At 38.8% G+C, this 27,228-nt stretch overlaps 1 long non-coding RNA gene across 1 annotated transcript in view; it reads left to right on the plus strand.

The window, feature by feature from the left end:
- LOC122798283 overlaps window positions 1–20,158 on the plus strand; it is a 293,492-nt gene extending 273,334 nt beyond the window's left edge. The window contains exon 3 of the long non-coding RNA XR_006364238.1: window positions 18,969–20,158. This is a non-coding gene — a long non-coding RNA (uncharacterized LOC122798283). The remainder of the gene's footprint in view (window positions 1–18,968) is intronic.
- The last annotated feature ends 7,070 nt before the right edge of the window (window positions 20,159–27,228 follow it).

Below are 27,228 nucleotides of genomic sequence, written 5' to 3' on the forward strand. Positions count from 1 at the left end.
TAAAATCGCAAATAACCACTTCCGCAAATTTTTTCTCAGGGAAAAATTTTGCTTGCCCATTATCAGGAAGTTGCCCTTTTCCCAAATTTAGAGTGATCTTGGAGTTGGTATATTTTTTAGGGGGGGAGTGGGTGGCAAAGCTCTCCCACTTAATTAGATTTAAAGGTCTGTGTAACTTTCCGACGGCCAAGTGAATTTTTTCAGTATGAAAAAATTCATGGTATTGGCAGTTCATATTTTAAGGTTTTGATGTTTAGCTGTCGACGTTTAGCAGTTCAACAAGCTAAACATTTGATTTTATAATATAGACCTGATAAAATCATCAAAAACTAAGCATATGAGATTTGGGGGACATAAACTGAAAGTAAATATTTAACACAGCACACATTGATTGAAACTGTAGATTCATTTAATGACCTGGGTATATGGGTAGATCCAGTTTTGACATTTTCCTAATAATATCAACCAATTGGTTAATTATAGTTTTTGAACTATAGGTTATATAAAAAGATTTATAAAGTCTAGGAAATCAGAAATGATGAAGGCATTGTTTGTTAGTTACATTAGACCCAAACTTCAGTATGGAATAATAATATGGAAACATTATAAGAAAACAAGCATGAATAAACTGGACAGAGTACAGTAAAAATACACCGAAGACATCTATAATTGTGAAAATTTAAGTTATTATGAAAGACTGAAATATCTGAACTTGTACAGTGTCTCTTATAGATATCTAAGAGGAGATCTTATTCCGTTATATAGGGCATTTAGAGACAACTACCTTTGGGCATGTTTGGGGTTATCAAAAAATACTAGAAGATCATCAGGCAATGATTCTACAGTTCCAGTAGTTCTAGTAGTAGTATTTATTTATGTATTTATTTATTCGTTTAACATTTGTTAACCAGGAAAGTCCGACTTGGAATTAAATAATTTTCAGCGGAAGCCTGGGGGGAAACACTCCATATACATGTTTTTGTAATAGGAGCAATAGGTCATAAAAGAGAATCTACAATCATATTTAGATATGTTACTGATACATGTAACTCCATTACAAATTGCAGAAGGAGTCATTACTGGGCACATTGCGGGTGCTGCAAACAGCACTTCTGGCTAACATCAAAGACTGAAACAATACTAATTTCATCAGCTTTAATCATACTTTAACTTAGGAATGCAAAAGACTTGGAGAAATTAAAAAAAAAGAAAAAAAGATTTTATAGGAATGAGAAGTGCACTAATTGGTTCTCTGTGAGATCAGCTGATGCATGGAACAGACTACTAAATTACAATAAAGCAAGTACTAGTTTAAATATTTTTTAGAACAGCCTGGACACTTATTATGGGAACAAGTGTTTTGGTATATTGACAGGCTAAAAGGGTAATAATGCCTGTACTTGAATTATTTGTGTGTATGTATGTATTTTGCATTATTGGCTTTGCATTACTGTGAGAATTTTCTGTAAACTGAGTGTAGCCTTGTATTAGCAATGCAGGAATCATCCTGTATGCCTAAAACAGTTTCTCTTATATTTGTTTGTAAGCTGGTCCCTTAATAGCTTTTGAAATTCTATGAGTTTGCTATCCATGAGTTCTAATCCTTTTGACAAATATATATGAAAGCAAACAAATGAAGAGGTATGGCAATATTTGCTTTGCTTGCCATTTTTGTTGTACAATTAAGATTTCTTTTACAAAGCTTTGCTGGTCGAATGCTGACTGATTTAAGCAACAAGACTGCATGGTTAGGTGTTGTATGCTAATGCTGTATGTCTTACAACCTTGGGTGTAGCATGCTTCTCACCACGGTTTTGTAGAATGAGAATATTTCAGTTCAAAAACTATGGAGTGTGAATATTTGCTCTTTTTTTAAGAGAGTTTATTTGTTGACTTTGTAATTTCATTACTTCTTTCAGGATTTGAAATCCTGCTTTTCACAATGAGATCCAAAATTAAGAAACTGTAATACATTATGCAATATTCAGTAGTAACATCCACTTCCACCTTATCCAGTATTGTAAGTCCTTCTATGTAATAATCACATGACAGTTACTAAAAATGCAATTTTTTTCTTTTATGACACATAAATACTCTAAATATGTCTTCATTTTACTACACTGTTTCACTGTATAAAACACTGTCAGATTCCCTTCAGTTAGAAAAACAACATAAAATAAAGTAGTACAAAACTACAGTATGCCTCTGAGTTTATATTAAAACATTGCTTAGTTTTGGACACATTGAAGCAATTATTCACATTACAACTAAATCATTTCCATGAGTGAATCGGTTAGTATTGTAAGTAATTACAAAATACCTTTCTCATAAATTTATTTTTGCTTTCTTGAGTGTTAGAGGTTAAGCCATCTAAGTTCAGCAACAAAGACAGCATCTTGGAATATACTACAGTGAAAAGAAGCTATGGTGAATTCTATTGTACAATAACATAGGCAAGAATAAAGAAAATTAATGCAGTTGTAATTCAACCTTGTATTATATATTTATCCATTTTTCAGATATCAATTCATTTATCTAGATATCTGAAACTTAGATAGTTTAGTTTTCATACATCCCCAAGCTAAATATTTCATGTATGCCAAAGTCTCCTTGAAATGCCCCTGCTATCATCTTGAAAAATGTGCTTGCACCAAACACCATACATGGGATATTGACCTCTGACCAGGATATATTCCTACGTATACATTTCATACCTTGTGCTCTGAGTCACAGAACTCTCCTGATATATTTCTTTTTTGTTTTTCCTTTGTATCTCATAATCGAGCATTCAGCTCAGAAGAGCACTTTTAGTTCTGGAAGCAAATAAACTCCACTTTCCAACCAATTTATAATTTCATTTTTACCCCGAATGCAGAGACTTTGTTATATTTAGTTTGCCCCATATAGAGAAGTAGATGTCATTGAAATGATTCCCAAGTGCAGTATGACATTGCACCTCCAGGATATATACTGCAAGGTTAATTATTTTTCCATGTCCCTTGCGGGTACAGAAATAGCACTTTGTCATTCATAGTAACCAGCTTTTTTTTTTTTTTATAAAAGACACCCCCTAAAGAAGAACACTTTCTATCTTACTGCTCCTACTTAAAAAAATCTTAAGTTTATATTACTGTTAATAGCTAATCTAATTTTCTTAAATTATAACAAATCTAAGCTACAATACATATGGGAAAATGTAGTTAGATCAAATAAAACATTGTTAGTTATAATAAGCAAGATATGGGTTACAATTATTACGCATTTGTATCTGCTGGTCTCAGTTTTACTTGGAAAATAACACTGGCAGGGGAAAACAGAGCTAACCTCACACTTAAGCAATGAATCAGATGCTTTGCAACTGTTTTGTGTTTTCATGGTGGGATGTCTGCATCTCACCATCTCCTGTAGCATGAAGACCACACATAGCATTATACAGCTACTTTCTGCTAAAAAGTGTGTCTGTGCAGTCCTGCTGAATCTGTGTGATCCATAAATAGACAGGGTTTAGATGTCATCCAGAAAAAGTAACATTTTGCTCACTTCCAGACATTTTGCATCTACATTTATTACAAAAATTTAACTAAAACTGCAGAGGATCCTATGGATTGACTGGCAAAATACATATGCATACTTGCTAAAGGTTATTTCCACAGGTTGCATCTATATCACAGGTCTATTTTCCACAAGATTCCTTTGCTGCAGTTTGTAAAGATATAATATAAACACATCATCAAAGAAATTGCGGACATCTTCAGCATTCTTTGTCTCAGCATGCAGATATTTCTCATTTTCATGGTGCCTAGTCATTTTCCATACTCCTGATTTTCCAGTTTATATCCAATGTATGTATTTATACATTTATTCAATTATTTATTCACTTTCTTGAGTATGTAGGTATGTAAGTAGCTGAGCTGATTTTATGTTCAGCCGTGACCCGATCCAGTCAGGCATTCACAAGTTTCAACAGATAGTTACAATTCTGTGTTATTTGTATAATTCAAAGACTATGATAGTTCATTTGCAAAACAACAATGGTGTGACTTGCATTAAAGAGCTGATTTTATTTTCTTCTGCCTAGTGTGTGTTCTTGATATGCTTGAATCTACATATAGAAATAAAATAATGCTTAGCTGTAGAAATATGCGCTAGTTGCTATAGGCCCAATTTAGCCATTGTCAAAATAATGGCACTTGCATTCATTACTAAGAAATTATAATAGCTCCTATTGGAATGTACTTATTTCCTGTTGTTTTCTGATAGCACAAGACAATGAGTTCCATGCTGCAGGTACAAGTTTTGAAAATACTTTTTCACCTATTTCCTTGCTGAAATGGGGTCTTCACTCACAGATGGCATTGCCTGTAGAAGATAACAGTGAATAGTTTGTGTGCCCCCCCACACCCCGCTAACTACATATTCTAACTCCAGGGTTGCACTACAGTGGGGAAGGGGGCATATTCCATTTTCTTGTCAATAATACTTGTCAGTCAAATGAAGTGTCAGTCAAATGAAATTTCAGTCATTTGGTCTCAGGAAAATGGGTGTCAGTCAATTGGAAGCTAGGGCAAATGAAGTAGACCCATATATGTGTGTGTGTGTGTGTGTGTGTGTGTGTGTGTGTGTGTGTGTGTGTGTGTGTGTGTGTGTGCTAGTGAATTTATCAAGTGTTTGTTCAGTTGACAGCTGCCTAGTTGGCCACATATTGTCAACTAGACAGTTGATAGGTGTGCAAGATCACACATATTCAGGGTTGGGAAATCTGCTATTACCTCATGTTTATGTGATCTTGTAGTTAATATATATAACATTGTCAGGCAATGTGGGTGCAGGGGGGCTTTCCCCCTTGCAAAATAGCAATATTTGTATTTGTTTTATGAAGTTAGATTTTGCATGCACTGAGGCTATTTCTCAGAGCATGTGGAGTAAGTGTCAGTTATGTTGTTTTCAACCTTTTACAGATAATATTATTGCATTTGACATTAGGTGTTTTAGAGTAAATGTGATACACCTATATATATATATATATATATATATATATATATATATATATATATATATATGTATATAGACTTGTTCATGTGAATGCATGTATATGAGATTAAAACTACTAATCATGAAAAACCAAAGTTGCACTGTAGAATGTTATGCTGCACCATGTCATAGAGAGTAAAGTCTTGACTATAACTCTAGTGACCTGATTTTGATTCCGAAACTGAGGTGATTCAGGGGAAGGATGGGGATAGCTATCATGGGGAGAAAGGAGTGCACTTGGTTGCTTCTTATGTTAGATACCTGTTGGTGGCCTGGAATATGTTAGGGGATAGTGTTGCCCTAAGTGGGAATTGCTGGGAGACATTGGCTGATTTGCTGCAGAGGAGGGAATGATATACCACACTTCCACATTGCATGTCAACTCTTTAGAAACTTGCAGGAGTGTGCAGGTGGAAACAGTGAAGTAAGGCTTTAAGTAAAATTATCCTCAGAAGAAGTATGATGTTGCACCAGGATACCTTGATCTCCTCATCAACACTGTACTTAGGATGGTGGAAGTCTGGGGGTTAACAGGAAAATTCAGTAGGCCTGGTGGATGAGGAGATTATCCAGTGTCAGCCTATGATCAGCTACAGGGAGGGACAGTGCTACAAAAAAGCTATATTGTAGAATACTTACATAGTAGAAAATATATGATTGAGACTACTGGTTGTGTGACAGATGTATAGTTACCTTACACTGAGGTAACATGACAGGTGTATACTTACCTTACACTGAGGGAATTTGACAGATGTACACTGAGATAATATGACAGGTGTGTAATTACCTTACACTGAGGTAATGTGACAGACATACAGTTATCTTGCACTGAGGTAATGTGACAGATGTATAGTTACCTTACACTGAGGTGATATGACAGATGTATAGTTACCTTACACTGAGGTAATATGAAAGATGTATACTTACCTTGCACTGAGGTAATGTGACAGATATATAGTTATCTTACACTGAGGTAATATGACAGATGTATAGTTACCTTACACTGAGGTAATGTGACAGTTACATACTTACCTTACACTGAGGTAATATGACAGGTGTATACTTACCTTACACTGAGGGAATGTGACAGACACACACTGAGATAATATGACAGGTGTGTAATTACCTTACACTGAGGTAATGTGACAGACATACAGTTACCTTGCACTGAGGTAATGTGACAGATGTATCCTTACCTTACACTGAGGTAATATGACAGATGTACAGTTACTTTATACTGAGGTAATACAACTGATGTATACTTTCCTTTCACTGAGATAATATGACAGATATATACTTACCTTACACTAAGATAATGTGACTGGTGTACAGTTACCTTACACTGAGGTAATATGACAGATGCGTAGTTACCTTGCACTGAGGGGAGTTACTCAATATTGTTTTCACAATAATGTATCTTAATTATCCACTTCTTTGTTCTTTAATGCATTCGATAACAGAGTAAGTGTATCTTTGTTTTGCATCATGCTTTATTTGGAAGCTGTCAGAGTTAGTTCTACTTCTTATAAAGCATCATCATGTTCCACTGCAAGCAGTGACAATACAGCGAGACAAGTTGACCTGCTCTCCTTTTACTGGATTATTTAATGAATCTGATGAAGTCATGGTATTATAATATGACATAAGTCACAGATTTGTAATAGACATGTTTCATTTTTTTCTCCATGTATTCTTTTATTTTCCATTACTAGTAGTGCGTGTTGGTTTTATTGCTGATTTTTACTGAATTTAAGAATGTTGAGCAATGTTTTTCCTTTGGATTATTTTATGCCTGGGATCTGTTTTGGGCTCTGTCCTCTTTGGTGTGTATACTTGTCTTTCATCCAGGGCTCTGTCATGGGCTCTCTCCTATTTAGGGACACGAAGGCTGACATCGAGGAACTTTAGTTAAATAAGCTTACTTATGATTGCAATCAGCAGGTGGTTATCAAATCCAATTCTAATACTGAACAATCTCTAGCAACTGTTCAACCAAACAAATGATTGGTGGTTTCATTATGGGTTTACCCTTTGGTAAATCTAGCACCATTACATTCCTCTTAAATCTGAGATCAGGAACTTTGGTTCTTATGTTAATAACATGATAGGGCTCTGACCTGAGTCTCCTTCTTTTGACAAGTATGCATTTATGGTGGCTAGATAATCCTTCTATCTTGCACAACTTATCCTTTATGGTATATCCTCAAGGGTCAAAGGAGTTATAGTCTAATTTTATTCCTCCCTTATAAGGCCTGTGATTAAATATATTGTCCCTTTGGTATGCCACTTACTAAGCACCTAAACCAACTTCAGAGACCTGAAGGTGTCCTCATTAAAAAGATCAAGTCTCAGTTCTCTAAGCTACTCTGATAGACTTAAAGCCACGTCTCTTTCCCTCTCCCCAGTGCCATACAGACTTCAAAGGGGCATTTTTGCTCATCCATTAATGCCAGGAATGGGCTAGCACTCTGTGAGCTCCTTCACCAAAGTAGAACCAGCAGCAAAACAAATACCTCCTTTAGAAGTGTAAACAGATACTTCTGTGCCGTTAACACCAGATTGAGCAACAGGTATTTAACTCAAGCTATTCCCAATTTCTGGAATATCCTGTCCTTGCATATCAAACGTAGTTCTCCCCTAGCATACTTTAAATGCAGTCTGACTGAATGGGTGATTTCAAATTTTCATCTAGAATGTTGTTGTTGTGTCTTTCGGCTTATCCCGGTTAGGGGTCGCCACAGCAGAACTCTGGTATGCTAACGTTTGGTAGTGGAGTTTTACATGCCGAGTTACCAGCCCTGGTGCACAACCTTCAACGAAGGCACGCCCATTCACGCATGCCTCCACACAGAAGACACTCTAACTGAGAATTGAACGGGACAACGTCTTGCTGTGAGGCGACAACGCTACCGCAGCACCACTACCGCGGAAATTTTCATCTAGAATATATAGGGAAAATCTAGTCAATGGGTCTATGCAACCTAGCCAAGCATTCCATCTGCAGACAAAACAAAAATCATTACTAAAAGAAACAAATCTCACTTTTAGCCTGACCAAAAATATTTTGTAGAGAAATAAGCCTATTGTTTGGGCAAAAAATTCAACAAAACTCCACTCGCCTGAACCCCTTTAACACCACCACATACAAACTCTTATGCACTGACTTCCTCAATGACTTTGGTAACCTGCCATACATCAACAACACAAATCTACTACTCCTACAGACAACCCCTCCCTTTACATTCTACTACTCCAATTCAAAAAGATCAGAACCAAAGAGACTGAAACACAATTGGACCAAATACAAATAGATAACCCCCCCCAGACTCAGATAACCTATTCCCTTGGTTCATTTACCTTTGTAAGGACTTCATCTTCCACCATCTCATTCACACATATAACATCTGGTTAACTAAGGTTATGCCTCAGATACGGAAAACAGCAATAGTAATTTCTGTTCCAAAACTACCCAAGCCAACTACTGCTTCACAGTTCCATCCTATCTTAATACTTCCCATTTTAGGTAAAATACTACAACAATTATCTACACCCAAATTACTGTTTATTTACATCAATGCCATCTTCTATTCAGGAAGCAACTTGGATTCTGGTCTGGACGCAGCACCATAACAGCTGTCTATTCCCTCACAGATAACATGCAATCCAATATGGACAAAGGTAACATGGCAGGAGTCATCTTTACTGACCTTACAAAACCACCAATCTAATTGACCATAACTTACTATAGGCCACTGATCTAATTGACTATAACTTAGCATTTGACAAATTAACTGAACTAGACATGAGTGATGATGCAAAATCTTGGTTTGTAGACTTCCTTACAAACAGATCCTTCAAGGTGAAAGTAGGCAACACCACATCTCCTCTTATAGAAGAAGCCCCCGGGGTTCCACTTAAGCCCCTCTGCTCTTTTCCTTATTTATCAGCAAACTCCCATCTGTTCATCTTCAGATACCTCTAATTCTTTATGCAAATGACATGGTCATCCACAGGTCAGACAAATCCCACTTTGTTATACAAACTCAGCTCCAAGATTAAACCAGTGCCTAATAGGTCAGAAATGTATACTCAATTCCTCAAAAAACAAAAGCAATGATATTTGCAACCAACCAAATAATACCCAGAGCGCCCAGCTTCCTTAATGCTAAACATTTTAACAATACCACCATAGAAACTAACACAGTCTTCAAATAACTTGATTTTTGGCTAGATGAAAATGAACAATGCATTAATGTTCTGGGCAAACAAGCTATTGCCTCTTCTCTTCAAGCCAGACAAAGTGTCATAGGCAAGGGCATACTTTTATCTCACCTCAAATATAGACTACCAATTATAGCTGCAGCCTCAAAAAAACAAAAATGACACCACCTCGTAAACTATCTGCATGGCAGTAAAATCTGCAAGTTCATTACTAACTACTCGATAATGAATACCACTGCCTAACTCCCTCCAAATCTAAATGGCTCCCAGTAGATTTCAGAGCCAACTTCCTACTAGGATCACTAATTCACAAGGCCCTTTTTCCCTAGACATCATAATTTTTCACTCATAAACATTTTACTAAAACCCCCACATATAATCTTAGGGGTATCTCTCAATCTCAACCCACCCTACTAACTCCAAAAAGTAAACCAATGCACTGACCATGCATTTTCCATCCTAGCACCTAAACTATGGGACTCCATTCCTCTCTCAGTCCAAGACATCCAGAAGCATTCTGACTTCAGTCAATACTGCAATGAACATCTCTTCCCTCAAACAAAGTGCAGCTGCACTCATTCAGGTCAGGTTATGTGTATCCAGCAGCTCTCTCACACTTCCCTTTATTCCTGTTTCATCCTTCCTTACCTCATCTTGTCATCCCCTTTACTTACTACCTTTCATTTATCCTACTTCCATCTTCTCTTTGCATCTCTCTCTCACTTCTCCCTTCTACTGCTTTTCCCTCTGCCTGCCTCTTATGCCTTTTCTGTCTTCTCCCCATGGTATCCTTTCTTGCAACTGTTCTCATGTGCCTCTTCTAATGTTTTCATATTTCTCTTTATAGTGATATGCTAATATCCTTGTTGCTGAAGCCATCTCAATACATCTTATCTATAAAACTATACTAAGCATAATTCCATTTTTTCACCCATGTTATGACATTGCTAACTGCTTCTTGAACTAAATGTACCATATTCTTGCATCTGTAACTGTATCTCTCTCTCTCTCTCTCTCTCTCTCTCTCTATATATATATATATATATATGTATCTATATATATATTTATTTTTAGCATGTCCTTGCATCTGTAAATATGTTTTTTCATTTCTTATGCAATCATATTCACCCAGGCCGTGCCTGAAAATGGCCCATTGAGATTAGTGCACTACCCAGGTAAACAAATATAAATAAATGAATAAATAAAATAAAATAAAATAAAATAAAATAAAATGAATAAATGAGTGACATTGTTAGTCTCCCACCAGTACTGGGTGATGGGACTGAGATATTTAAAAGACTTCTTGGCTACAAGCATACTAAGTACACTAAGCAAGACTTCTTTTAATTGTTTTCATTCCCACCACCGCTGTCTGGCACCAGCTCTGTCCTGGAGTTCCTCCTCTGCTGTCTTCTCCAACTTTCCCGTACACATGTCATACTTACCCTTTTCAGGCCAGGGCCCTGCAAGCAGGGTATTTTTTATAAGTAATCATGGGGAAATGTGTGTGGAGAAGAGATTAATATGTTCTGTTACAGTGCCTTCCTGACAGCTGTTTTTCTAATTCTACACCCACTGTTCCTCCCTATTTTTAGTGTGCATTATGTTTACACATGCTGCTGGACTAGTGTCTTTGGTCTCTAACCAGAGCTACTAACCCTTCAGTATGCAGTCTAAGTCATCATAAAGAGCTTTCTGCTCTGCCCATGGTGGGCCATATTGAAGTATGAGTTACAAAGTTTATGCGAATATGTTAAGTCATTATAGTGCTGGAAAATGGATAAGGTAATACACAGAACAAAAAGAGATCTTCTGGAGATGCATCGGAGTTGTAAAAAATCTGAGATATAGGGACAGAGACAGATGGTGCAACAGTATAATAAGCTACCTGCATTGCTAGGACAGACAGCACATTTGTACCTGATAAGGGTGAAATTTAGGTCATGATCCCAGGGGAATAAGCAGGGAAAACTCCTAGCTTATTTATTAAGACAAAGCAAAAGGTGGAAAATGTATAAGAATCTAACACCACTGGAAGGGTCCTGCATAAAATTTGACAGAGGTGAGTTTACAGTGCAGTTTTCAGAGTTCTGTGCTGACTCATTACCAGAGAACAGGTACAGGTTGACAAATGAGATAATTTCCTGTCCCTTCAAACCATTCTGTTGATGTTGCAGAAGAGGTTTAGCTAGCTACGCTAAGTATTTCTGATGCCATCTGACTTGCTGATGTGCAGTAAATCCCTCAGTAATGGGCTGAAGGATGCATTTTATGTCAGACACAGGTGACCTCTTAACAGTCTGTAGCATACCGAGCATAGTGACAGGAATTTGAGGCTGCCCATGTAGGACATGTTGTTTAGACCTTATATCCTTTTAGTAAGGTATCTCTGTGGGCTTTCCAGTTGTTGCATGTGCCGGGACAGATACATGTTAAAGGGGGCATTATATTCAATGACTGGCCTAATGAGGACTGAGTAAAGGGGAACAATGACATCCCTAGGTCTAGACGCAATCCATTTATTTTTATTATTATAAACTGATCTTAGTGAATAGTACCAACCTTTGTGATTTTCTAATTATTTCCAAATATTAACTTTTTAAATATTTTTTAATGTGGTTGTGCTTTCCTTGCATTGTCGGTAACAAACATGGCTTGGTGCAGTTTAATATGACAGCTTAAGCCTATTGGCATAAATTAAGACTGATTTTCAAAGATTATATATATATGAAGCTCATCTGAGCTGATCAGTATGAACTCTACCATAACACAAATGTCTATCCATTTCATTAGGTGTAAAGTATCCACAAGACCCATGCAAAACCTTACAAAGTGCTATCAATAACTTACTTGAAAGTGGACACAAAAAATGAAACGTTTAGCAATGAACATCAAAAATTACTGCATCATAAAAACAAAGGTTACATTATCAACCTTAAGGTCATGCTATCATTTGTGCTTTTTAATTTAATTGCATGTTTTAAACTGTGTTTGGTCTAATATTGCTACATACTCGTGTGCTAGCTGGCACTGCGTGTGAATTGTTTTTACTACTGTTTTTGCTACTTTTCTGTAAAAAAAAAAAAAACAAAAAAACTGTAAGCCTGTTTCCTACCTTTCCTGTAACTAGTGTTCCAGATACAGATTTGCTGTATCCAGGACTGTATGTAAGCTTCTGAGCCCCCCAAGCCTTTCTGTGTTGGAGGGAAGCCTTCTAGCTTATCAGTGGGAGTGGTAAGCACTAGGTAACCTGCCTACCACATAAGGAGTGGTTCTGGCCCAGAAATTGTAGTTATTGGCCGTTTGGGCAATCTCTTCCATCTCTCTCAACTTTCTGATTTAAAAGCCTGCATTTGCACTTGTTCCTGTCCTGTAACTCGTCTAGTGCAGATACAGATTCTTAGTTTTAGCACTTAAATTTGCTTATTCATGCTCAGCACTTGTTCAGAACTTGTAAGCACTAAATAAGCTACTAATTACTATAGCACTCAAACTTCCTCATTACCTAGAGGAAAACAGCTCTTGTACTTACTTTCCTCACTTATCTAGAGGAAAATAGTTTTTTATTCAGGCATGTCCAAGGGTCAGTTCCTAGTGTTCTCTCCTGTCTATCTGATGAATCTGGGCATCTTGAGGCAATGTAGAAATTGCCTCATGTACACAGACAACCCTCTCCTCCTACCACCCAACACTACAACCTGTGAGAGATGCACTTATCTAGCCAAACTGGAGGTAAAGCTCTCTCCAACCAAGACTGAACTTGACAGTCATGAGGAGAAGGTAAACATTTGCACCACACCACATTCATCACATAGTCTCACTAAATCTACACCACCAAAATCCACACATAGTAACACAAAAACATTCGCGGAGGCTCAATAATAATCTGTTTAGGCAACAGAGACCTCCAAAGCAGAAACACAAGCAACCTCCATCCCCCAACACAACCCAAATGACACAGAGCCCACAGACTCAGTGTGCCACTCATCCATAACCAATAAGGCAAAACAACGTACCCAACACACTAGTCATAGGTGACTCTATAGTCAGGCACACTGATGTCGCACTCACCAGGCTAAACAAGGAGAAGGTTACTGTCAGCTGCCTGTCGGGTGCCAGGATCCGCCACATAACCCACACACTCAGGTCACTCCACAACAAGTACAAATATGACTCAGTCATTGTCCATGTTGGTGTAAATGACCTGAGATGTACCTCCCTGGACTACATGAAAAGAGACATGGAAGAGCTCTCTGATCTTGTAACCCAGGCAGGTATGACCCTAGCCCTGAGTAGCATTCTGCCATCACCCAGAATAATACTGCAGTACAAGGACAAAATGATTGACTTCAACAATTGGCTAAGCTTCTGGTGTCATTCTAAGGGGATCCAGTATCTGTCTGCTTGGGATGATATGGTCGACAGACCACGATGCTTTGCCACAGATGGCCTGCACCTGTCGCCCCTGGGATTTTGGATACTGGCTAAGGCTCTTGCTGCCCCTATAGTGAGTTTTTTAGGCAGGGTTCAAATAACAAATTCACCACCGTAACAGGAACAGGCAAGCAAAAACTGAGGGTAATGCTATTCAATGTTAGAAGTCTAAATCTCAAAATGCATTCACTTGAGGCACTCCTTAAAATGGAGAACATCGATATCTGTGCAGTGACTGAAATCTGGTTCAAGGCTCCAGAGAGCACCCCTGCACTACCAGGCTATAACTCATGCCACACTTTTCGGCCATGTAACCTGGACCAAAACACCAAAGGCGGAGGTGTGTCCATATTCATTAAGGATATCCACACCTCCAGGCTAGTTGGTCAGCATAATGCATCCGAGGTTATCCAAGTGCAACTAACTCTGGGCAAAACTGCAATCCAAATTGTAGCTAGCTACAGATCCCCCACCATGCCCCAGGATTCCCACTCCTCTTTTCTTGATGCACTGGAAAATATTAGAGTTCAACCAAACACCCTAATAATGGGTGACTTCAACTACCCCACCATTAACCGGGAAAACTACTCATATACCAACTCCTTAGCTCAACGCTATCTGGAATTCATAAACTCCAATGCCCTGGATCAACTTATCCACACCTCCAACAGGGGCAACAATATCCTAGACTTAGTCATTACCAACATGAGTGACCGGTATTCCACACCTGAAGTCAACTCCTCGTTGGTCCGATCCAACCATAAGCTAATCACCCTTGATATCCACATCCCGCCCCCACCACCCATTAAGGAAACCACGGTAAAAAATTTCTCCAAAGCCAACTTCATGCTTCTTAAGACAAAAGTGGTGAACTTCATGACACCCATGCAGATGGACAATACAGTTACAACTGCTGAATCCTACACAAATGCACTCTATAAGCACTTACACGAGTGCATGGATCGTGCTATCCCAAACAGAACCAAGACGCTATCCCCCAAAAAAAGGAAGCCAGTCTGGTGGTCTCCTGCCATAAACAAACTGTACAACAGAAGGAAAAAACTGTTGCAAAAGAGAATAAAATCCCATGAGTGAAGGAGCACCCTGGTCAGCCTCAGTAAGAAGGTGAGATCCCTTATAAGATCCTCCAAAGCTAGCTACGAAAACAAAATCACCACTAATTCTAAGGACAACCACAAAGCATTCTATAGCTATGTCAAGAATCTCGATGGCAACACCCAGATCTGCTCTGCGTTACAGCACAATAGCACAAAAATTACAGAACCAACTGATATTGCCAACATCCTGGCAGATAGGTTCAGTGATAACTTTACCCCCCCCCTCACCCCCTAAAGGGCCCATATCTATACAGGAAGAATGCAGAGTCCCTGTAATCACAACTATGCAGGTAAAAGCTGCACTCTCTAAAGCCAAAAACACAGCATGCATGGGACCGGACAACATCCCAGGCTGCGTTTTACATGAACTTCAGAACGAACTGGCTCCCCACTTAAGCACCATGTTCAATAATAGCCTCGCATCAGGCTTTGTGCCCACTGAATGGCACACAGCAACAGTTATCCACTCCACAAAGGGGGAGCCAACACTGATCCCAGGAACTATCGACCTATTAGCCTGATGAGCCTGGTCTGCAAGGCCATGGAATGTATCATCATGGAACTCATAAACAAAGACATTGGTAACCTCCAAACTCTGGATCCCACCCAGTTCAGGTCTGTGAAAGGCAGATCATGCCTCCTGAACCTGATTGACTTCTTTGAGGCAGTCACCAAAGCCGTAGATGAGGGTAAGGTGGTTCACACAGCCTATCTTGACCTCGCCAAGGCTTTCAAAACCATCCCCCATTCTGGAATCATAGCTAAACTCACTAAACTAGGTATAAATCCCTACATCACAAGATGTGTTGCCAACTGGCTCACTGACAGAACCCACACTGTAAAAGTTGCAGACTCCAAATCTGACCTCAAAGCAGTGACAAGTGGAGTACATCAGGGTTCCGTCCTGGGATCTCTCCTGTTTGGTATCTACTTCTCTGAAGTACAGGCTAACACAGAAGGCCTCTGGCTAACGAAGTTCGCAGATGACTGCAAACTAGGAGCCATAGTCAAGTCCCCAAATGATGTGGACATCCTACAGAAGGGTCAAAAAGTGCAGTGTCATCCCCTTTGGTAAAAACTCTGTACCCATGAACTACTACATAGGCAGCAATCTACTTAACACCGAATGTGTGATAAGAGACCTTTGGACCCAGGTGGACAGTAGTCTCTCCTTTCATAGTCACATCGCCACAGTAGTCAGGAAGTCCTTCTACATGGCACACCTCATCATAAAAGGGTTCTCATCCAGGAAAAAAGAGGTCATTGTTCCCCTCTACTCAACACTCATTAGACCCATTATAGAGTACAACGCCTCTTTTGGAATGTACCTCACAAGACATCTGCAGCAGCTGAAAAGGCCACAGAAGTACCTCACAAAGAGGATTATTGGCCTCAAACAAATGCCCCACACTGACCGCCTCAAAAAACTCCAGCTTTACTCCATAGCATATCACCTATTCTGAGGTGATCTCTCCCTAACATATAAAGCTATGTCAAACCCAGAGCTGTTGGGCATGCTACACCTAAAGAAATCCCAATCTCTCCGAGCTACACGCTCTAGGGACCTAAACCTTGTCACCACAATAAACAGGAAATGCTGGAGGGATAGATTCCTATCCCAGAGACTTCCCATACTATGGAATAGGCTACCTATCTATGTCAAGCAAAGTTCTTCATTAGCACTCTTCAAGAAAAATCTTGATGAGTGGATGGGAAATAGGAAATACACCCCAGGGATCACTTCTGTGTCTCTGCTCGACAGTGGCACAGGAAAATAACTTTCTTGGGTGGAGTAAGCCAGGGAACCTTGTTGGCTAGGCTTACATAGGCTCTTGGGCCAATAGCCTAGTACCTACCTATGAACCTATGAACCTATTGAAAAACAAAAACAATCTGTGGCAATCCATGTGACTTCCTCAGTCCAGTTAATAAAGCAACCTTGACACTGCTATCAATCCCAAAGGTTATACCCCTGTATGGATGCATGGGCCAGGCATGCTGATATCACACCTCAGAGGGCATGATTTATACCCTCTTGTTCCCTGTCCTGCACTTACAGCCTTCAGTTTCTCACTGATAGTTTGCATGATGGCATTTGTGAAAGTCCAGGGTTGAGTTTCAAGCTGGTCTGAAAAAGAGACCAAGATCCTTCTCTTCCTTCTTCAGGAGTCATACCTGCAGAAACTTGACTAGGCAATGGCTGGCATAGAATGGAATAAAGTGGATGGGCTGCGGTGGTGTAGTGGTTAGCATTGTTGCCTCACAGCAAGAGGTTCTCCCGTTCGATTCTCGACTGGAGTGCCTTCTGTGTGGAGTCTGCATGTCCTCCCCATGGTCGAGTGACATTTAAAGACATGCAGGTGGTGCATCTGTGAATGGGTGTGCCTTCTTTGAAGGTTGGGCATTGGGCTAGCAATTCAGCACCGTAAAAATCCACTGCCAATCATTAGCAGACCGGAGTTCCGCTGTGGTGACCTTTAACCGGGAAAAGCCGAAAGACATTATTATAAAGTTGATATTTGGTAGGAGTTAGGGGAAACCCATCATCTCTGATGGGAATCTCTCACTCTGGGTGGCAGTGTCAGCACAGATATGAGGACTAACAGAGGCAAAGGGGACCATCTGGAGCAGATATAGGACAGAAAGCCTGAATTCTATAGTAAGTACTTTTTTTGCATTTTAAAATGGGTAATGTAAGCAAAATATTGTATGTGTGCAGGTACAACTATGCAAAGTCAATGCAGGTATACGTATGTATGACTGTATTGAGTTTTAGAATTATATGTGCATATAGCTCAATAATGTGAAATTATAGGAAGTGCGTAACTTTTTTAAATTATGCAGACAAAGTGAATGAATGCTGAATTCATTTCCAGTAGTTAGTGAGAGGCAGACATAAGGACTTATGTTTTATTGATGTACAAACTGCATGCTTTTCTGATGTATGTAAATTATTTCCAGAATACTTTCTTACACGTACAAAATGGCTGATAAGAGCTAGCCACCACACATTAGGCATAATGGGGGTGGGGGAACAAAGCAGCAAGTATATGAACTGCATACAACTTCTTGTATGCTGTACTGCCTAATTCATTTTACCACTAAGAAGTGTATACCTTACAGGTAGTTGAAAATGTAATAACTCAGGAAAATACAGGTAAGCAGTGCAAATAATACTGCAGATTTTAGTGGTTGAATATAAGCTGTTGTTATAATTAGCATACTTTATGAAAATCTACCTTTGTCATTAAAAGCAATGCAGCAGTAGCTAACACTTCATTCACCACTCTCCATTGATTCTGGTGCCTCTCAGTCTATCAAAGCACAGGAACAGAGTACATAATGTAACACTTTCATGTAAAGAAAGAAAGAAAAAAGAAAGAAGTTAGGAAATGTAAAGAAAGATTTTCAGGGATTGAGAAGAGCAATCATTACTGCTAGCAATCTGTATTAGTCAACCAAGGCTTACTGTATTATTCAATTAATTAATGCATCCATTGTATCACATTTACTAGAAAAACATATGTTATAAAAAATGTATTCCACAGCTGTGCACACAAAAGTAGCATAGATAAAGACATATATATTCTTTTTTATCTTATTTCTATTGCTAGTCCTTAGCTATAGAAATAAGATAAAAAAGAATATATATGTCTTTATCTATGCTACTTTTGTGTGCACAGCTGTGGAATACATTTTTTACACTGTAGGAAGGTACAGTCTCACAGAAGGATGAAATGTTTCACAGAAGGTGTTTGTATTACTCATTTCATTAAAGAGACATAAAAAGACAGTTGTGCCTTATCTGTGCCTTTCTATATCCCCCCGCAAAGCAAAGGACTGTGCTTCAATTATTGTTGAACTGTTCTGAATATAAATGGTAATCAGAAAAGAAGTGCACAAATAATTAAATAACCATAAGTAATCTTTCCACTACAGTCAACAGTAGAATAATTTGCCAATATTATTAATGAATGTAATATATAGTAGAAATTCATGTAGTAAACCTGCCTAATAAATAATCAATATGCACTGTCAATAAATGCAACTTATGAATCCTTATTATCTCCATTTTGTATGTCTCTCTCTCTCTGTTCTTATTTTTTATTAATTTATTTATCTTCCATTTTTCTTATTTTCCCATTTATGTTTCCTTTTCCACAGATCCAGAGATCCCAGTGGCAGCCCAGCCTCATTCCTCCCAGATCAGCAACCATTCACCATCATCGTCTGCAGCCCTTGGAGATCTAGTCAGGGTCAGGATGGTGGCAATAGTTCTGTGCTCACTCCAGCAAAGTTTAACCTGGAAAGCCATGAATGTAACACATTTTGAGATCTGCTTGAAAAGTTAGTTGAATTTGTTGAGGAGAGACACCTTCAACCCATGCAAGACCTCCTTCAGTTGGTTACAGGCTCACTGAACCAGTCGGCAGCATCCATTGAGACACCAGAGGACTCCACTGTTACATCACTGGGATTCCCCATTGCAGGTACATAACCCAGTGGGAATATTTGAGGTCCTCTGGACTGGGGTGAGACCTGCTGTGACACCTCTTCACCCTCCACCTTTTGTATCTGTTTGCCATCTGTATATCTTGAATCCCCCACTAGTGCCAGCCCACTGTAGCATTTATTTTATGTTTTTTCCATTCCTTAACCCCTCCCTAAGCCTCTCTCCTACATACTCTTACCTTACTCCTTCTCTAACTTCCCTCTCATGTAAAAAAACTGAAAAAAGGGGTGTCTGTTCCCTCTGAGAAACATAATACTCCTACTCTCCCACCTCCTCCAGCACAACCCTCTTTATGTCTCCTTTTTGTGCACACCTTCTCTTTCCCCCACCTTTTTTTAGCTGTCCTACCCTCCCATTTCCAACCCTAATAAAGATCCAAACAGGGTGTCCACATAAAGGCACCCATATATTCAGTACATAACACTGTATATCTTTTTTTTTAATTTACTTCTACATAGCTGCTCTGAGTGACATTTTCCTTAATTGAGTGCCAGTAATATATGCAGGCTTGCACAAGCCTGTGGTCACCTGTCAGTTCCGAAAATAGTAGAAAGTAATCATCACCTTACACTCAAATAGTAGCATTTGCATATAAGCACTGTAGTTTTAATCCATTTTACAGGCTTACAGTCGACCCAAATGCTTTTGGGTGCTTATATGCAGCCCCTGACTTTGGCATAGTCAGTGTCACTAACTTCCACTGAACATATTTGCATAAAGCACAGTGTGGTCTTCACTGTTTGGCCGTGCACACATTCATACTCTGTGACTATGATTACCACCCTTAGTTTGTTAATCTAGTAATCTGTATGTTTAATTTATTCTGATCCTTTCCTTACGGTTATTGACTTAAATTACATTTTATATTTTATTAGTAAAATATGTTAAGACAACGTTACATACATTAATGCTACATCTTCATGACTTTGGAATTTATTGTAGTAGTGACATTTATTATTATTATAATTAGTATCATTATTATTATCATTACTGATGTTGAGGTATATGTTAAGTGGGTTGCAGGAATAAAATGGTCTGTAGTCTCTACTGGGGGATATCTTTAAAAGAATATGCAGCCTGCAGTGCTTAATGTTGCACCATGCCTCTTTTGTGCTAAGATAACATCCCATTTACCATTATCTTGCTGAAAATATAGTAAATATTTCTGTTAGCTGGCATATAGGATCAAAACTCTGTTAACAAGCAGTTTCCTGTGGTTCAGGGATTGATTCCCTCAGCCTCCATTGCCTAAGAAATTCACTTAACCAGACAGTGCTTCCAGGCTGAGTCTGAAAAGGGTCAATGTAAGTTGGTACTCTACCCATGTAAACAATACATCCAAAATAAAATAAATCTAGATGTAGCAGCAGCTCAAGTGCTGTCTGAGTTACTCCAGTGGCATATACAGATTCTTCAAAGAGTGCTTAGAAACCAACAGAAACATCTGTCTTTTCATAAAGGGTAGAAAATCTCTAGAATGTTCTTCCAGCAAGTACTAAGGAAGAAAAACAGCTAAAGATTTGAATTCTGAGTTAAATATTCATAGTAGGAAAAAAAACATTAAATATTATGATATTTGGTGCTGCAAGTGTTGTAATACTTAATATACATATGCATGCATGCCTCTATGCAAGAATATTCTTCAGCAGTATACAACAAAAGTCTATCATTCTGATGTTATAAAATGGGAGACCGAATAACTGCAGCAGGGATGCAGTGCAATTAAAATTGTTGTATGTGTTATTTCTATCTTACTGGCTTACTGTTTTATGGTTACATGAATGGTAATGTGAGATATAAAGTAATCCACTGGGAGACTGGGACAAGGTACCCATTTTCTACGACCAGCAGAATATCTAATGGAGCATGACCTGCATGATGACTTACAACTCTAGAATACTAAAGGTTTGATGGTGTAGCATTTACATCCTTTACAAGTCTATTTTTTCTATCTAATTTTGTCACCATGCCTTCTGACCAACAAATTTAGCCAGGACATAACCCATTCATTCTCTTACCTGGGAATTTTATGTCGGATTAAGGTAAAATATGTTCATAGTGGACTACCATTCAAGAAGCCATAACTGCCCTCACTGGCAAATTGACGCTAAGAGTATTTGCAATCTCATCACCCCACATGGGTGGGTGGATGTGTAGAGAATATGATCTGCATCATCACACAGAGCCACAGTGTATTCCCTCTTCATCCACCCACATTGAAGGCTACCTACCAGATGGTGGCTTAGTACATTGACAGCTACCACCAGGCAGTAGATGATAAGATTAATGCCCATCCCTTGGCTGCACCTTTGCATTGCTGGGCCTGGTCTAAAAGATTGTGGTAGTGTCATTGTCTCCTCCGCATCCCCATAATCTCCTACTAGTTCCATCAGGTGCCTGAGCCACTAATCAAAGTCAGGTCACTGAGATTATAGTCACAACTTTATCCCTCTAAGGCGCTGGGCTAGCTTTATGGCAAAGCTTCTCTACACATTGCCAAGTGTATATTTTCCTAGCATCAGATGCCTCAGTCACAAAATGCAGAAGATCAGAACAATGCTGATTGCTTGCCACCAGAACTCAGTAACATTCTGGTTTCTATATGATTACTGGTAGTGATTCCTTTGTTTTGAGAGAGTTCTCATTGTGTTTGGGTGACTGCAGAGCTGTTATACATATTTCGGAAGTGTGGGGACTGCCTGTCACATGAGAGGTGCAGGAGGCTTTTCTGTTAACTGATATGGTTTGTTGGCATTTTGTCATTTGAGTTTACATAGTGGAACATTTATAATGTTCTGTTTTGCATTGTATTCCTGTAATTGTTCCTTCTAGCTTTGTAAAGCAATCAGTGGTCTCTGAAAAGAAAATCATATTTAGATATAGACAATGGTACAAGTTAAAATGTATTGCACTATTTGTCTCTTCTTCAGTAACTCTTCTTCTGTAGCTTTCTTCTTTGTAGCCACCTGATACTTAGTCGAAACTATGTCAAAGATGAAATTGTTCCCTTTAAACTTCAAATTATTTGAAGATTTCCTGGAGACATAAGTGCCACAGTATTGAGCTGCTTGCCTTGTCACACTTTTGGATGATAGGTAATCTCTGATGTGGGGGCAGCTGATATTTCTGACAGAGATGGCAGGGAGGATAGCCATTCCTGTCCTGAAGGGGGAAGGATCATGCTGCTGCTATGTGTGAATCATTCATCAAACTATGGTGGAGGCCAGTGCTTGGAATGATCAATGGGCTAGGCATATGGAATGATCAAAGAGGTGTGACTGTTCTAGAGCCCAAGGTGGGCATGACTTCAGAGGCCATGCTTATGACTTCAGAGGCCATGCTTCATTACCTACACATCTTACAAATCTAATGTTTGCACACTGGGAGGAGGAGTAAGGACTTAGAGAAAGCCTTCTTTGAGCCTTGTATATGAAGGAACCTGATTTGCTTCACTTACAGCCGCTGCTCTCTCCTTGCCTTTCCTACCCTGCTGTACAGTCCCACATGGGTGAAGGTGCTGGAATAATGGTGTTCCCCTCCTCCACTTCTGTGTCTACCAGCAGCCTCATGGGGAGGTCCAGAGCAATTGGAGGGATGTCTGGTAGCTGACAGTTGAGTTGCATCATGGGGGTAAAAAATACTAATCTATAGTTAAGGTCAAAATATTCTATATACATTTCTGCCCCATAAATCATACCAGCTAGCCATAGTGCTTAACTGCCTGCTAAAGATTTGTTTGGTGTCCGTTATGCATAGCATGCAAAGTTTCTGGGAGTCACACTGAAGAAAATGGATGTCTAGTGAGCTAGTGTCTGAAGTCATAGTAACCATGCAACTACTTTTCACTGATATAGTTTAGTTTATGGTGTTACAGTAATGGGAATTAAATTATTGCAACTACTATTTTATAGCTTCATATCCCTGTGAACCATGTACACACACACACACACACACACACACACACGCACACACACACACACACACACACACACACACACACACACACACACACACACGTGTGTGTGTGTGTGTGTGTGTGTGTGTGTGTGTGAGTGTGTGTACATATATATATATATATATATATATATATATATATATATATATATATATATATATATATATATATATATATATATATATATATGTATATATATATATAGAGAGAGAGAGAGAGAAAGAGAGTCTGCAAAAATCTGTAAAGAAAGCTGAACAGTAAAATATTGGCCAAGATTATAAATCTCTAAAAAAACATAAAACTGAAAAATGATATCATGGCTAAGACATAATAGCAACAATCAAGGTGAGGTACATGGGCTGCACATTATTTATCTACCTATGATTTTGCTAGACAGCTTGACCTCATCCTCAGTACTGAGTCTGATTCCCTCATTATCCCCTTCTAAACTATGTGACTCTGAACAAGTCACTTAACCAGACTGCACCTCCAGGTTACCCTAAAAAGGAGCACGTGTGTTTAATTGGCTTATCTGGTTATAAAAAAGAACATTAATTATTGACTACCAAACTCATTCAGTGCCAAAACAGTAATATTTGTACTCTCCACATGTCAAGACACAACTCAGCCTCATAATTAGGAATCCCATATTCCCTAAGGCAGAACTGCATATTAGTATGAAGTACCTTTAGCTTTGGCTTGATTCAACCCGCTTCTTCACATGTCATAACAACTGCATAACAGCAGACACCTTACCAAACAACACCAAAGTAAAACAAAATCTTTATAAAACAAATATGGGATTCTCTATTTGTAAAGAAGGAGGACCAGCATACAAGGCACCATTTTTGCAGATCATCTCTGACACACAGCTTGAGCCAACTTGGTTACTTTGCACACTGGACGTAAAATCATTATATACAAATATACCACACTGGGTCGGTTTGGAGGTGCAGGAATACTGGCTTAACAAGACTGAATTATACAAGCCAGGTTTCAACTGTTGTTGTGTCTGACAGAACACGTATTGACTAAAAATGTGTTATTTTATAAAGGTAAATGTTATTTGCAAACTAAGGGGACAGCCATGGGGGCTTCTTTTGCCCCCATATACGCTGACTTATTCATGGCCTGTTTTGAGGAACAGGTCATTTACGACAATTCTCACAACATTTATATTGAGGAAATGGATATTTGGCGTAGATATTTGGATGATTGCTGGTTGGTATGGAGGGCTGACAGTGAGTATCTTTTGGAATTTACCACTTATTTGAATGAAAATAAATGGGGAATTGAATTTTCTGTCAGCTATGATAGAAATAAAATTATTTTCTTAGATGTTTTGGTTTGCCGCGCATCTGACCATATGCTGACAACAGAGATTCATCGCAAATTCCCCGAAAACAACTCACTGCTCCATGCCACCAGCTTTCATCCTCCCCACATTTGCAAAAACATTCCTAAATCACAATTCATGCGTATCAAACGCATTTGTTCTGATCAGCACACTTACATACAATCCAGGGATGATCTATTACATAGATTTCATGATCGTGGCTACAAAATGGGCCAGCTATTACATACTATACACACTGTGGACAAGATGAAAAGGGCAGATTTGCTTCTTTATAAATCAAAGTCAAAATCCAATTCTGCATCACCTAGACTTATCACAACATATGGACGCAACACCAACACATTGCTTAATATTGTGCAACATAATTGGAACATATTAACACGTGAACCCAGACATTATGATATTCATGGTGACAGATGCTCCTTTTCCTTTCGGAAAGGCAAAAATCTATCATCTTTTTTCAATCACTTCAAACACTTTGAAGTGAAAACCACAAACACCATTCAAACAACATTATCAGATGACCCCCTATTTGGATGTTTTCCTTGTGGACACTGCATTTATTGTACCAAACTACTCAAAACTACCAGCTTTACCAGCCAGAATACTCCTGAAGTATTTAATATAAAATTTTTTTGGTAATTGTTCTTCAGATTGGGTCATTTATTTGGCCAAATGTACTTGCCCTGCATTTTATGTTGGTCAAACATCGAGACCCTTGAAACTCCGAATATCTGAGCACCTCAGTGATATTAGGCATAAAAGAGAAAGTAATGCCTTATACAAACATTCCCTCATACATCAAAAGGCCAGTTTCAGTTTAACCATTATAGATACAATCTTGAGATCTAGACAAAACAAATTAGGTTGGCATGATTTGCTTGATTCCATGGAGAAAAAATGGATCATTAAACTTGGTGGGCTCTTTAAGCCAGGTCTCAATGAACATATGTAATTAATCACATGTCTCATGAATTATTTATATATAGGTTCTTTTTTGTATGTACTTCACACACTGAAGAAGGCTCAAAATTTTGTATGTGCCGAAACCGGTCTGTGTTCTAAGAACCTAATACTTTTAATAAAGTATTTCATATCTATTCAAGGTGCCTTGTATGCTGGTCCTCCTTCTTTGCCCGATATCCTGTTTACTTTAGGACCTTGCAGCTGCCATACTCGCAGAGGTTGCAACAATTGTAGATTCTCTGTTTGTAGCCAGACATCATCATTTCAATTGTTAGCACAAAATGGATACCCACTGATATAAGACCAGCACAATTTTTTTTAATCTTAATTCGCACAGTGCTCTACCAATATTACAATCCCCCAACCACTAGCAACCAAATGTAAAACTTAACAGTTTAACAGCTCTTCCATCTAGACTTGGAATCCCCATTAACAGAGTAAGAAAGCCTTTTTCCTTCCTTTCTCCTTTAACATGGAATTAACTTTCTAACTAGTTACTTAGCCTAACAAATCACAATGCATTTCTATACTCTCTACAAAGATGTCTGTCCAAGCAAGCACAATGTTAATGCTTCCACTGCCATTGTTTTTAGCATTCCCACCATCTAGAAAATGCCAGCATCACACCACTGCTAAGGTTCTTGCTACTAAGACTCTTATTCTTCTGTTACAGTTATTCTGCATTGTCCTCACTTACATTTCGTCTAATGTTTCTGTTCACATTGTCTTTCTTGGTATGGGTACATTCTTAGTACCTTGCACTATAGTGCCGATAGCTCTCTCTACCTCATAATTAACAAACCTGTTCCTTTACTTCCACCTCAGTTCTTGCATATCAGAATCTTCGTGTTCCTATTGAGATACACTCACATTTAATCCATAAAATGATTTAGCACATTTCATTTATCAGCTATCAAAGTCTCTTCTTGTTGACAACATTACTCATAGGTTCATAGGATGATATTAGGCTATTGGGCTGGAGGCCCTTATAAGCCTAGCCAAGAATTTTGGCCATGTTCCCTCAAAGTCAGCACCTGTTTCCCTGTCCAGCAGGGACACAGGTGGGATCCCAGGGGTGTATTTTCTGTTTCCCATCCAGTCATCCAGGTTCCTTTTAAAGAGGGCTAGAGAGGTACTCTGCTTGACATGGAGAGTCTATTCCACAGATGGGGGAGTCTTTGGGATACAAATCTATCCCGCCAACAAGTTTTATTAATGTCACAGACCAGCATTCTGTGTCCTAGCCTTGCTTTATTTTCCCATCCATTTCTTTTTATGCTTTTTCTTTTTTATCAGCTTACCCTTGAAAAACTATACACATAAATTAACAATTTTGAGTTAGTTGATAAAAACGGTTTACCTTTATATGTGTGTTCTGCACATGGGCGAATGCCATAAGCTCAAAAGGATGTTTGCTAAGTTCCTAAAAATCAAAAGAAAAATTATTTGAATGTGCAATGAGCGAATGCACAATGACATTTGCTCATTACAGATTTGGCATTTTGGGTGCGGATTACACTATAGTGGGGATCGGAAAATGGACCCTTTCCCCACTGTAGTGTGATCTTGGAGTTAGTATATTAAAGTAGAGGGGGGTGTGGGGGGTGCCGCCCCCCACATGGGGGGGTCCAGG

The sequence above is a fragment of the Protopterus annectens genome, chromosome 3.part1, assembly GCF_019279795.1.
Source record: "Protopterus annectens isolate FY-2018-M chromosome 3.part1, PAN1.0, whole genome shotgun sequence".
Classification (NCBI taxonomy): domain Eukaryota; kingdom Metazoa; phylum Chordata; order Ceratodontiformes; family Protopteridae; genus Protopterus; species Protopterus annectens.